The 14,986-nt window shown below is 40.9% G+C and overlaps 1 protein-coding gene across 1 annotated transcript in view; it reads right to left on the reverse strand.

The window, feature by feature from the left end:
• Nucleotides 1-14,986, reverse strand: part of LOC147123480 (talin-1) — a 287,370-nt gene that overhangs the window by 223,683 nt on the left and 48,701 nt on the right. The window lies entirely within an intron of this gene.

Genomic DNA, 14,986 nt, shown 5'->3' on the forward strand with positions numbered 1-14,986 from the left:
CCGCGCTGAGGATGGCTTGTGAAACCCTGGCAGTAACAAATTCCCAAACAAATCGCTGGCCGCCGAAGCACACCTGGACCCGCCGTTTGCCGAAGGTCCGGATAGCTCCGCCATTAGCCGCTTCGAGTGAGGCCGTGCCTCCCAGCCTGAACATCAATAGCGGATGCGGGTATAATGCTGCACTGTGCGCCGGTGTCACATAGGAATCGCCGACCAGAGATGGAATCGGTGATGAACAACAGCTTGCCAGAATTTCCGATTACCATCGCAGCCGCGGGGCACCCGTCAGACCCGTTCTTCTTTTGCCGGGGTTGCAGGTTTTTTTGGGGAGAGAAGCTGCAGGGAGGGCGGCAACATCTGGCTTTCGCACCAAACCGCGCGTGGTAGGAGCACAGCCCCGAAGGTGGAGGAGCTGGGGTGGCGTCTGTGGGGGATGGGCGCCTCGTGGCAGCGCAGTACTGCTGCGTCACCGCGAAAATCTTGTCCGCTTCGGCAGCAAGCGCTGCGCAGTCTGTGACTTCGGACCTGGCCGGGGCAGCTTGTACTTGCTCCGGTAACTGACTGAGGAAGAGCTCCCTAAAGAGGAAGCGTTCCGGTTCAGAGCCAAGGAGCGTGAGCATTTGGCTCATGAGCTCAGATGGCTTGGAGTCCCCGAGGCCGGGCATAGCGAGCAGTCGGCGTGCGTGCTCCGACTTTGTGAGCCCGAAGACCTGTAACAACCGCGCCTTGATTGTTTCATACTTGCGGTCGTCCGGGGGGTTCTCAAGCAGGCCGACGATCCGCGACGCGGTGGAGCTGTCGAGTGCGGAGACCACGTAAAAATATCAGGTCTGATCCGCAACGATGTTCCGTAATGCAAACTGGGCTTCGACCTGGATGAACCATGCGGTCGCTTGTTGCTCCCAGAATTGCGGCAGCTTCAATGCAACAGCGTTTGTTTCCATGCTTCGTTCCTTCTGCGAAAACCGTTCGCAAAAGTCGGGGTCACCAATGCAGGAATGTCTAGTTCCCATCAAGAGACAGAGGTCGACTCAGGCGATCAAACAAACGATGTTTAATGTAAAACTAATTGAGTTTAACAAACAGTTGCAAGAGAACTACGAATACAGGTCTAGTCAGTTCGGAGGCTCCACGAGGACTGCTTGGGCGGTCCCGGGGCTGGCGTCATGACGTCATCACGTTTTTCCTGCCGGTGGGGGATCACGTGATGAACGGCCTGACATCATCGTGTTTGCCCGCGCTCTTAAAGGGACCACGCTCTGTACATGCAAACAGTATATACAAAGATACAGACTCAGGCTGTAGCTAACATATTGTTAAAGGGAATTATATACATTTGATCGGAGTCCCTTAGTGGCTCCGCCACAATAACATCTTTCATGACCTCAGGGCATACCAAACAGCATTACAACCAATGAAGTGTAGTCACTGTTGTAATGTAGGAAACAGCCGCCAATTTGCACACAGCAAGGTTCAAACAAACAGTAATGAACGAAATGACCAGATAATCCATTTTAACCCATGACCTTCTGACTCGGAAGCAAGTGCGCTACCACTAAGCCACAGCGGACACCTTATGTAGGGCGATAGCACTGTAAGCAGTAAATATAGTATATTAGATTGGAGAAAGAACAAGTAAATTGCTGTCACAAAGAATTAGAGCCATGAGCAATGATGCAGGAAGTGGTGAGTTAAAATGTGTTGCATCTGCTGCAGTTGCACCAGAAAGTGCTAGAGTAAGAGCACCCGAAAGCTGAAGTGATAGAAAAGTGAACATGGGCAGCATGGAGTGATAAGGGAGAAGGGAAGGGAAGATATGCGTGATGGTTAGATCATAGTGTCGATGGCAGAAACAGAAGATCATCTGGGAAATGTGGAGGCTGATGGGTGAAAGGTGGGGAAGAGGGGGCGGGGCCCTGTTGTCATCATGCGAGATGGAGAAGGATAATGGAGAGACCAAAGGCATGGCAACGGAGTGATGTAGTCAAGGGTCCCATCTACCACCAAAGGGAAACTTCAACTGAAGCAAAGAGGCCTTTCTGACGATCTGGTGCAGAAAGTGGATTCATCAGAATAATAAAAAGGACAGTTTTTTCAGGAACTGCGTAGGAAGAAGCTTAATCCAGGTAGTTGTGGGTTTGAACTAGACATCTGTGGAAAGACCATTGCTACAAATGTAGAGAGAAAAACCCCACAAATAGAAGGGATCAAAGACCAACCATAAAATAGAAGGGATGGTGGAAATTGGAAGCCTAGTTAATGAAATTGTCCAGATCACGAGGGCAGGAAGGAGCAACACGCCATGAATATAAATGAATAAAGAGGCCAGGGAGAAACCGCAGCACAACTGAAATAAAGAAACAGATATAACTGGGATCCATAGTAACACTTCTTATTTGAAGGAAGTGAGTGGAGTTTAAAAAAAGATAAGTTGTTCAATGTAGATATAAGTTCAGCCAGGCATAGGAGGTTGGTTGGGCCGCTGCTCAAGGAAGCACTGCTTGGCTAAATCACTATTTTGAGGGGAGCGGGAAGACAAAGAGGCCAAGGAAATAGATGGGGAAATAATACCTTCAGCATAACACTTGTACAATTAAGACTGTGTTTAGTTCTTACTCATTTTACCCAATAGTTTTGAAATGTTAGCTTTCTCCATTTCTTCCACTGGCCTTCTGCCACTGCCCCAGATGTGATCAGCTAGCTCAGCATGGGTCATAGATCAAACCCAGACCTTCCTGGTGTGTATGGCTTAGTACCAAACCAGCTGGTGAATTTACTTGCTAAACCAATGGGGAGCCTAAAATGACCAGACACTTTCATTCTCAAACAAGAATTACAACTTTGTGCAACACTGCAAAATCTTGTGACTTTCTCAAGCCTAATCAGATTTGATTGTGTGTCCATTACTATACAAGATGGCATCTTTTGTGGTCTCACTCACCTCCTCTCCAGTGCACACACATGCAAGTCATCAGAGAAACTAGCATCTCACTGCTGCCTATGTGATGTCCAACTGCCAATTTTCCTATTCCCCAATGGAATTCATGTTTTGTCCATAGTTTCTCCACCTTCATTTCATCACCCATTGTGCGCTACAATCGAGAAGGATCCAGGTTCAATCTAATGGGTCTCTGCTGAGTTCACTAGTTTTAGACAGGTCAATGTTAATCATGTTGCAAGTGGCTTCAACATCCCTGGGCAAAGGTGGTAAAAAAAAATTCAGCCAATGATCCCTGCTGAAAAACATTTATGCAGGTCAGCTGACACTAGAAAGAGCATGTTGATGCATGATTTCTTTATCCAGTTAAAGTGGTGTAGCAAATATGTTCAACTGATCAGGTTTAGTACGCATGCAGGGGTGTCAGGTGCCAGGTATGCTCATTGGAAATAAAAAATAAAATTGAATATTACTAAGGGAAAGAGTGTGACTGGGGGACTGGAACAGTAAAAAAAAATGGCTACTTAAAACAGACAGGATACACCCCGCGTATATACACTGCTCAAACTTTTCCTGTTAAAAATTACCTCACAAAAAGTTAATGTAAACGTATTGACAAAAATACATTCATATTTACGTGGAAACTCCCAATTATGGCTTCCTAGCTCTCTTCAGCAAATGCAACCCCAATTTCCAGACAGAGTTGGGAGGGGGAGAAGGTGATGCAGGACTGTCTATTAAAACACAATTCTGGGAATTATAGAACAGTTTATGTTCCCTTGTTATCAATTCACCAACCAGTAGAAACAATTTTTCACTATTTGCCCTCTTGAAAACTTCTATTTAGATTTCTCCTTTCATCTTCCCTATCCCAGTGGGAAAAATGTTTTTATCTTTCATTCTTTATCATTCTTGTGAATCTTTTCTACATCCTTTCCATGGCTCCAATATCCTTCCTATAGCGGGATGCTCAGAACTACACACAATGCTCCAGCTGTAGTCTATGTCTTCTACAAATTCAACAACAGCACTTCCTTGCTTTTATATTCTTTGCCTGGTATATATAATTCAGAAATCCAGTTGCCTTTTTACTACCTGCTGGCTACAGATGTAATTGCACCCCTGTACTCGAGAATCTTCCTATTTAGGGTGTACCTCCTTTCACTGTTTTTCTTCCAAAATCTCCTGCTTCACATTTCTCTTCATTGAACTTCATCAGACCACCCTGCAATCTTCTTCAGTTTGCCATGTTCAACAATTCAGTATTGGCAAACTTGAATATAATTCTTTTGTGCCAATGTCAAAATAGTTTATGAAATGGAAAACAAAAATAAGTCCTAGCACAGACCCTAGAGCACACCACTTCCCACCGATCTGAAAAACATTATTTTATCCGTACGTTACTCTTCCTATGCTAGTCAATCCTCTACTCATGGAACTACATTCCTTTTGTTACCATATATTCATCAACTTCCCTAACATGTGGTTCACTAAAAACCTTCTAAAAAGGGGTTTATCTTCTGTGCCCCTACAGTGCCCGTTATTGATGAGTCAGCCTAGGCTCTGTGGAAGAATTTTCACCAGTCAGAAGGTTGTGGGTTCAAGCCCCACTCGAGATTTGAGCACATAAACTAGGTCAACATTTCAGTACATTACTGAAGGAGTACTGCACGGTAAAGAGGTGCTGTTTTGCAAATGAGACATTAAACCGTCTGCCCTCTCAGAAGTGTTAGATCCGTGATTCTGAGAGTATGATGTTTTTCAATAACCACACGGGTGCTGTAACTTAACAATCAACAGGTGTTTACTGGAGTAGGGTAGTCTCAAGACTGGGGTACAGAGGCATGCTCAAGGCTTATATACAGGTGTGGTCACTGCCGGTACTACAGTATACAGGAGCTGTAAAAGTAGTTCTCTCTTAAAGGTACATACACTACAAGAAGGATGCACAATATTTCGTAGCATTATTCGAAGGAGGGCAGGAGAGTTGGTTTTAAAAAAATACATTAAAATGGAAATATTTTTTCCAACTGTTTTGTGGTTAAAAAAAAGGTTCAATAAAACCTAGCAAGATGATTACTGGCTTAATCTGATCTCTACACAAGTTTCAGATCAACCAAGATAAGCTAATTAAATGCCCCCCAAAATTGCTAGAATTTTGGTATTTGAATTAACTGTCAGCTCAATTCAAAAGGAAAGTGCTACTCAAATAGGCAACAGAACAAAATTGCAATTGTTTGTGTTTGAATCACAAGGCTTGGCTCCTCACCTCAAGCTACTCTACTAACCAACTTTGTATCAATTGAGGCTGCAGACATGATTCTGAACTTGTCTGGTTTTTAAGCTCCTTTGTTTTGCAATTGAATTAAAAGTCTACCAAGCTAAAACTCGACAAAGTGCTTCATTTTTTTGTCACAATTAGTTTGTACAGTACAAAACAATTGATCTTATGGAATAGATTTCTATTTTTCTTCACTTTTACTTGATTTTTGCTCATTTTAATGCAAAAAAGCAGATTGGACAGTTCAATGCAGCTTGATAACAAAAGTCCAGAACAACCTGACCATTCAGTCTATCAAACCAATGCCAGAGTCCAAGTATTCAAGCCGCTTCCCACCACCTGTACATCCCTACTTTAAAAATACTAAGCCTCTTCCCCCTACAGCAGTGCGAATAGCTCTCCAACTTGCAATCCCCATTCTGACCCAGCTCCCTTTTAAAAAGATGTTAATTGGCTCCCCTAAATCAACTAACTTTGGCAGGTCTTCTGTTTCATACGGTCATTATATTGTGGAGAAACAATTTCAAATCTCTAACCCAGTTCGACAAGTGCTAATTTGTACTCATGTCTTTTTTAGTCCCTTGCTCATTGTCCAAGTTAAATAAATAGTTTGTTTTACTTCAACTATATTTTTTCATCATTTCATTATTTTGGCCACAACATTGAGCTTTTACATTGCAATATAGTTAGAAATTATTTTATGCAACCTCAAAAAATTGATCGACAATTTGATGGTTCAGGTATCCGTTTCTCTACATATTTTTTTCTGGCTTCACTTTAGCTTACTTTTTAAATACATCCCCTTTAAGACCCATGCAGACACTTCACATTTATGGAGGATGGCACAGAGCTGTAGGTCAACAGAAAAATTCCAGAACTACAATAGTTTACTTTGTAAATTTATACTGCAATTACCATCTGTTGCAGCAAGAACAATTAACATCTGATAATTGTTAGAGCGCTGTTTCAGGAACTCCGCCTACGGTGAAAGGGTAAAACCCTGTTAATGTCAGAAAAGTTGTATCCTAAAAGCCATCTTGAAAACTGATTTCAAGGACAGTAAACTAACAATGTAGCGATGAAACTCCAACAGCAATATTTAATGCTCCCTTCCTAACAAAATCCCTAACCAAGAAGCCTGCTCCCAAGCTCCTGTTGCTGCATTAATCTGGCACAAGAGACTCCACCCTCCAATTTTCCTTTCCCTGCAAACAAGTACAGGACACGTGCTGTTCAGCCAAGAGGTGCCAAGCAGAATTAGCCATCATTCAGTTACAGTATATAAATGAATCACAGGGCCAAATACACAGACTTACCCAGTGTACTAGGGCTCCACTGCTTCAACATGCTATACCACCATACCATCCAACTCAAAAGTGCTTCATTAGTTTGTAGACAGATGGGAATCAAATTGCAGAAAAGGTTTGCAGTTTTAATGCAAGTATTTTTTTTTAAGTTGGGGAATTTCCTATAATGGTTAGACCACACTTCCTGTTCTGGGAACCACATTCGAGAAGCTTCTATACACAAACTGGACTTTACACAGTACGGATATTAGCATTAGCCTCAGCAATAGCTGGCTAGAAAAAAAACAGCACCCTTAAGAACTACTGCCATAGTTGCCTAATGATACCATTATAAATAGCTGTAGTGCAAAGTCAGATTTCCTTATAAATCATTTCTATATGAGCAAGAGCAAGTTTATTCGCACTGTGCAGCCACGCACATGAACATTTTACGGAATACTTGAACTTTCCACTGATTAATACTTGCTCATGACTAGAGGTGCCATCACTTGAGTGATGTTTGTTCTGCTGATGAGAATTCATTGCAAACCTTAAATAATGTCTCCACAGCATGGGTATGCCATAACAAAACTTGTAGAGTTGTTCCTGTTAGATCCGTGATTCTTTAAATAGGATGTTTCCCCAAGAACTACACGGAGGCTGTAACTTATCAACAGGTGTTTACTAGAGTAGAGTAGTCTCACGACTGAAGTACAGAAGCCTGTTCCGGCTTTATATACAGGTGTGGTCACTGCCGGTACTACAGTATACAGGAGCTGTAAAACAGTTCTCTCTTAAAAGGTACATACACAACAGTTCCAGTCAACTAGTCCAGCCCAATTAACATTATGGAAGTTAGATAAATAGTCAACAGTTGGCATCTACTCAATACAATTGTGGAAGCATGAATAATTCATAGCACACCACCATCTTCTGAGGGCAACTAGAGAGGGGCAATTAACACAGCCTTGCCAGCATAGCCCACAGTGAAAAAAACTTAAGTGATGCACAAGTCTAAAACATTAGAGGAACATTACTAAGCAAATACTGAAGCTTTGCAACCTCACCCAGCTGCCTCGAAACACACATACACACCAGAGAACTCCTTTTCCTGGAGTTTTCCCAGTTTAACTAGTGTTAATGCATCACATGAAAATCCAACTGGATGAGTCAGTGGGCTAGAAATTGCAGTCGGAGGCGTACCTCCGGAGTACGTCTCCGACCTACGAAACCTTTATGAACCTACCTCCAGGCGTCTAGGCTGCGTAGAGTTGCGGAGCCGGGCCTCCAGGCGGATGGCAGCATAAAGGCCCACAGAGCCCAGGGACGCAGGCGGTTCAGAAGCATCCCTGGGACCACGTGGGCCTGGTCCTCCAATCACAAAAGAGGATTTGATTGCAATCATTTACGAAGGGAATCCTCAATGATGTGAAATGGAATTCCCCCCAAAATTATAAAATTTATAGAATTCTAATTATAAATGTACTGAATTTCAATTTCATTCATAAGTCCTTTCGCTGCACCAACCTCAATAAAAATTTAATTTTTTGATAAATTATTTTAAACATCTTAATCCAGGCCAATATTTGCATAAACAAATTTAAAGTGTATGTGCATCATTTTTGATTTTTAAATGTTTAATTTAAGGCTTGTATATATCCTTACGCTGATGAAAGCAGGTCCTACACCTGCTTTTACCAGCCAAGAGTTTCGTGGGCAATTGTTGGGCAACAGCCCAACTCCGTGCCAGCAATACTGATTTCCCATGCGCTTCGGATGATCTGTCAAGGCGTACCTTGACAGGTCACATGTTCCAGATTTCACGCACGCACGGGGCCTTTCAAATGGAGTACGCCATCAGGGAGCCTGCAATTTCAGGGCCAGTGAGTCATTTCCTTGCTAACAGGTAGGGGGGTGGGGGGAGGCAGTCAACTTTCTCCATTTTCCTGGCACACAAATAAATGCAAAGCTCAATACCAGCCAAGGCTCAAGTCCAGGCGACAGTCCACAATTATTTTCTACCATATATAATGGCAATATGTCAGAGTATTTGTCAATGGTCCCGTGTATGGTGTTGAAAAACTTCAAAATCTCTTACTTGGAGTCTTCCGGTCAGTATTCATATTTATGTTAAATAATTCTGATGAACTTCAATATCATGTCATTGGAGGAGTAGCACTTTGAGGCCTTAAGGACCATTGCATAAGGGAATTGAATTTATATACAAAAGGATAGACTTCCAGAAAAACGTTAGTTATGTTAACTCCCTTATAAAAAAGGCAATGAAGCCTGTTAAGCTGCTGTACAAAACAGTCATGCGCCCTCCTGTAAATGTCTCAATTTCTGCTAATTTTCCCATTTCAATTTGTAATCTATTTGTAATTATCAGCTTGTTGAAATAAAATAATTTTTAAAAGCCATCTGCCCAAGGACAAGGTTGAAGGATACAAGGATAAGCATCAGCACAGAATTGACCCCACAAAAATGTCTACTGTGGAATACAAATAGCGGATGCCAGAAATTTCCTTGGAGCTTCTCCCACCCACTCCGTCACCATAACTTCGCCAGAAATGCAGCGAGAACCACATTGGGGTTTCTGCCTTGCTTCCAGCAAAGTTATACTAGCTGAGCAGGAGCTGCTGCAAGATCATTCCTAGCCATTGCCTCAGGCCCAGAGAAACATTGCAGAACTTAATCTTCTAATTTTGATTTATTTAACCTCCTGAGGGAGGTGAACAATGGTACCAAGTGAACATGACTTACTGAAGAGATGGGCCAGACAGCTGATTGGCCTTTTTTTGTTTCATATTTCCCCTGATATGGTCACTGAAGCATCCCCACGCCAATGACTCTACCTACTGATGCTTAGTTTATCTTTTCCATGCCTCTCTTAGGGTGTCTCTGTGTCAGACACCTTCCCCAACTGATGAAATCTAGCAGAAACCTGTTCTACTATAAATTGCATTTTAAGTATTATGGAAAAAAGTTGTTGCTCAAGAACAAGCACAGATCTTTAGTGTTCATTGTTTTTGTTTGCACACATTTATATATTTAAATTTAAAATAACGATGTAAATTATATCTTTAATATCTTAAAATATCAGAACTTTGAAGAACACTGATTTTTAGTCATTATCTTGTACAAGCTTTTCTATTCTATTTTGTATATAATTATTCAGAATGCATTACTGTAGTGTAGCATTAAGTAGCAGGTGTCGAGTGAAAAATCAGAACTTAGTGCTTCTGCTTTCTATATGCGCTGATCTTCAACATTTTAAATCTTGCGTATGACAGCAAGTCTACAGTTAACAGGGTGGGTAGGACAAACATTTTAATGAGAACTGGACATTTGGTTTCTCACATCAATTTTTAATAATTATGTGTTTGCTCTCAGACACACACGGTCAGTTTTATCAGCTGACTGATAACTAGCCAGTCTGAGCCGGAGAGCCTGAAGTGTAGAGAGGTCACTTGCATAAAGACCATGGTGTACATTTTCCTCCGTTTGCTATAAGCGAAAGAGAGATACAAAGCAATCAGCACAGCAAATGTTACAAAACAAGTTGTTGCTGGAATAGCAGCAGTATCAGGTATGAAAAATGACACACTTTATCTACATTATTCTCACATTCCCATACTTCGTTAAAAATGACACACTTTATCTACATTATTCTCACATACCCATACTTAGTTAAAAATGCAGCAGAGTGTCAACACAAGTTTAAACAAAATCAACATTGCATTGCTGCAGGCTGCTATTTAAACGTAACAGAGCAAAGGAGGTTGAGGGGTGACTTGATAGAGTTGTACAAGATTATGACGGGTTTTGGATAGGCTAGACGGGGAAAGGCTATTCCCACTAGTTTATGGTACAAGGACTAGGGGACAGAGATTTAAGGTTTTGGGCAAGAGATACGGGGGGGGGGGGGGGGGGGGGGGGGAACGTGAGGAAAAATATTTTTACGCAGCGAGTGGTGAGGACCTGGAACTCACTGCCGACTGAAGTGGTGGAAGCGGAGACATTCAATGTTTTCAAGGGGAGACTGGATAGGCACTGGAGGGAAATAAACTTGCAGGGCTACGGGGATAGAGCAGGGGAATGGGACTGACTGGATTGCTCTACAGAGAGCCGGCACGGACGAGATGGGCCGAATGGCCTCCTTCTGTGCCATTATGACTATGCGCGGAGTGAAGCAGCGTAATCTTTAATCAGGGAACATTCTTTTGGTTCCAAGTAAACAAGGCTATAGTATGGAATGGAATGTGAATCATTTGAATTAGGCAAGAGATCAGCCACTTAATTAACAGGACTGTGGTTGTGAATAACATGGAACTTCCCTCCTATTTCCGTAACTATTTACTATTAGAATATATGCTTAACTTCACAATGTTAAAATGGCTTAAAAACTTTAGATTCACCTTCCTCTCCAAATGGTTTGACTCTGGTTAAACGTCCCCCATACTAAATGGGGGGAAAAAAAGGACCTTCCCATAATACTGTATAGTCTGGAGGGAGCATACAACCATTTATACAGTAATGTTCCATCATTGTAAAGTGCTACTAGTAAAGAGGGTTTTTAAAAAGTCATTCATATTGGTAGTCATGGAACTACACTGTAATCAAGAGCCAAAGTGCAAACCAAAAATATAGAATGTATAGCTGCATACATTGCCAACTGTCAGCTGTGTAAGTGGAGTGTTTCAACCCTTGCCGGCACTTGGGTAAAATCAGGTACTTTTCGGTTGACCGTATGAAACAATCCACTCCACCGGGGATGAAACTAGTGCCTTTGGTTGGGAGGAACCCTGTCAGACCTATACCTTGCTTTCTTCCACTTTTTGTAAACAGACTCAGCGCAGGAAAGTTGTGAAGTGAATTAATTTGTGGCATTCACAGTTATAGGTAAGTCTTCCCAAAGTAGTTATATGTAACAAATAACTGGCTGGTCTTTATCTTCAGACCTTGCTGTTGTTTTATGTGAAGTTTTATTTTCAATACGGCTGCTTTTTCTGAAATAAGGAGGATGCTCCCTGATGTCGTCAACTTTCGTTAGTTGTTTGTCGTAGGTGCAGTCTTTCAGACGAGACATTAAACTGCCCTCAGGTGGATGTAAATGATCCGATGGCACCAAAGAAGTGCAGAGGAGTTCTCCCAGTACCCTGGCCAATATTTATCCCTCAACCAACATCATTAAAAAAAAATTGTCTGGTCATGTGTCTCATTGCTGTTTATAGAACCTTGCTACCAAACTGGCTGCCGGATTTCCCTACATTACAACTGTGACTACATTTCAAAAGTACTTCATTGGCTGCAAAACACTTTGGGATATCCTGGAGGTCATGAAAGGTGCTATATAAATAAAATTTCTTTCTAAGCACTCAAAGATTATTGGACACAGTTCTATGAAGGTACTTTTGACAGAATTGCAGAAAAGAATAATCTTTATGTATTGTAAAGGCAGGTGTATACGCTGTAACTAACACTGGAACACTGAACAGACTCTTCCATTTAGAATGTAGAGAAAATGAATGTGTTTGAATAGGTCCTTTCCATTAGCAGTTTGCCCATTAACCAGGTATCTGCTAAAAATAGCAGTAACAGACTAGACATGACAAGAAAAAGTTGGCGTACTCGGCCATTAAATATTACAATGCTGCCAAATGATTCCGCCTTTCTAAAGGCAGAGATCGGTGCCCCCATTAGATTTTCTATGTTCATGATTTTTTGACAGTTCTAGCTTCCATTTCAAAAGCGCTTGTAGAAGACAATTTTCCATGCACATTTACCGTTAACATTTAATGCAGCCATAATTATTTTTATTCAATATAAATTTTGCTTTTATTTAATAGTGATGCCTGGAGTCATTTTAAAATTTGTGTCAATCCATATACGATGAGCAGCAGCTTAAAATACAAGAAATTGAATTGGCTTTTTTGTTATTACACTTTAATGCAATTCATTGATTGCACCTTACTCGGTTTCATTACTTAAGTTCCTTTTATTAATAGTTTTAGATGATCACAGCATTCCTGTCAAGAGCACTATGAATATGGAGGAGATAAAAGGGAAACAGACTCCCAACTCACAGAACACATACAAAAAGAAAATCAAATTCCTGACAAGTTAATTTTTTTTTAAAAATCTCTCAAGACTCAAACTAATGCTGGTATACGTTCACTAGCTCTTGGATACCTCTCCCACGCAGTCAGTCCTAATGTGCGAGTGCAAAGCTTCAGCAGACTCCTCGACCATACTTTCAATAGGTTTATTACCAACACAGTTTTCGTTCAATGGCCATTAAAAAAGGCAATTTATTACAAATGCATTCAAGAGTCTTCTGCAACAAATTCATGCAATGCTGCAAGTTTGTTAAAAATAAATCACAATTTGAACAAACTCTACTAGCATGCTTGGCACAATGAACTGTGAAGTTATCACCAGGCACAATATGAGGATGCACTTGAATTAGGTAATTTCCAATGCCCATGAGTCAAATCAGGAAAATTAAATCTGTCAGGCACATTTAGACAAAATGCAGCTCTACTTTCTTTAAGTCTATCCCTTGGAGGGAGGGGGACATTTCAGTATCAACACTGAATTTCAGACTTTTTTCTTGAAATACTCAAGTTTAAATCTTTTGCAGAATGTAAACTACAGCTCTATTTTGAAAGCTCTTCAACACCAAATGCAAAACAAGTCAACTTGAATTTAATGAGGAATCTTGTAGAACCTTTGCATTGGTTGAGTGCCAACCTGCAGATGCCGATACATTGGAAAACTCTGGAGACCCACATTTTAAAAATATTTGTTCTTGGGATATGGGAAAGCCACATGGTTTACCCATTGTTAATTGCCGAGATGGTGGTGGACATTCTTCTTGAACCACTGCAGTCCTTGTGTTGACAGTGGTCACACAATGGTGGGAAATGACAATGACCTGTCACGCCACTAGATTACATTAGCTTTTCCCCACATCCACCTTTTTTCCTCCCCAAAACTGAAATTTCCAATACCCAAAATAATGGTTTAAACAAAATTAATTCAAAAAGTTATGGATTTCACAAAAATAATATTTACCAATTGAATTGTCTACATCTTTAGAACTGCATTTGCAAATGCGAAGATGACAATGAATCTACATATTAGACTGTAGTTGGGAGTACAGCATGCAGTTTGAGGTGATAAATACTGGTCAATTAACAGGTGATTATGAACCCAAATGGCTTTCCTCATCTATAAGTATCTTGTGAATCAGTAACAAGAGGACTTTGCATAAGATTGATACTAGTTGCTTAAATGAGGTTAAAAGAAACCTTTCCATGATCAAACGTGGCTAATGAAATAATTATATTTAAAAGGGGAATTAGATGAAGAGTTGGAGAAAAATATTAAGACAGGTACAGAGCAGGGAAATGGGCTTAGAGTAAACAGCGCCGCTGTGGAGCAAGCATAGTTACAGGCATGAGGAACCAAATGCTCGTGCTGAAATTTCCACAATAGTATCCCTAGTAAGTTTATACAGCTGGTAGAATCTACTAATCTTTCTTAGTTGTGATCATTCTGTTTCAAATTTAAAAAGCTTGTCCAAACATTAAAAATACCTGCCACAAAAATGAACATTAGTTGCTACATTATATCTTACACAGTTAACAACCTGATGGGTACGCCCTTTATTCTATCATGCCGGCACACAAATTCATCTCTCTCTGTACAGTATAATTATTTCTGCATTTATATAAACTACATCCACAACAAAATAGAAACAGGAAATTATTTTGACCTTTAACCATTTGCCATAGTAATCAGCACTGAATCCCACTGGATCAGATTCTTAAAAATGCCAACATTCACAGGGGAAAAAAAAGGGGATGGAGGCAGAAAAGTCAAGTGTTAAGAAAATGTCAAACTTTTATATTACTGCAACTCAGCTACCAAATACAGAAATATATTATGTACATTACTTGTACCAGTAATGTTCCAGGCAATTCAGGGCTTCACATCACAAAATGGAAGGACACGGGTCTGCACCAATTTCCCCAGCGTTTCCAATCAGTCTATTTGGGAAAAGGGGAAGGGCATCATTTTGCAAGCAGAACACAAAACAGAAATGTCTTGTGCAAGTCAGGAGGAACAGATCACAATTTCCTTAAAGTGGTGCAATATCACAGCCAATCTGTAGAGCGTCACAAGGTCAACTGCTCGAGTATGATTTTGTTCTTGGGCGGGAAATATTGTTTTTATGGAAATACTGCCATTATTGTAGAATGTCATGCTGTATATTACTTTAAAAGAACTCAAACACACAAGGGGAAATTGTTAATTACTTCAAACTAAGTATGCAAAGATTGTTAGTTTCTAGATCCTGAAGTGCTTCACCTAATTTCCAATTAAAATCTCAATGGTTTAAATTTCCTTCTAAAACATCGACCTGAAACGTTAACTCTGTTTTTCTCTCTCCACAAATGCTGCCTGGCCTGCTGA

The sequence above is a fragment of the Somniosus microcephalus genome, chromosome 2, assembly GCF_052327205.1.
Source record: "Somniosus microcephalus isolate GS21.2 chromosome 2, FLI_Smic_1.0, whole genome shotgun sequence".
NCBI classification, from domain to species: domain Eukaryota; kingdom Metazoa; phylum Chordata; class Chondrichthyes; order Squaliformes; family Somniosidae; genus Somniosus; species Somniosus microcephalus.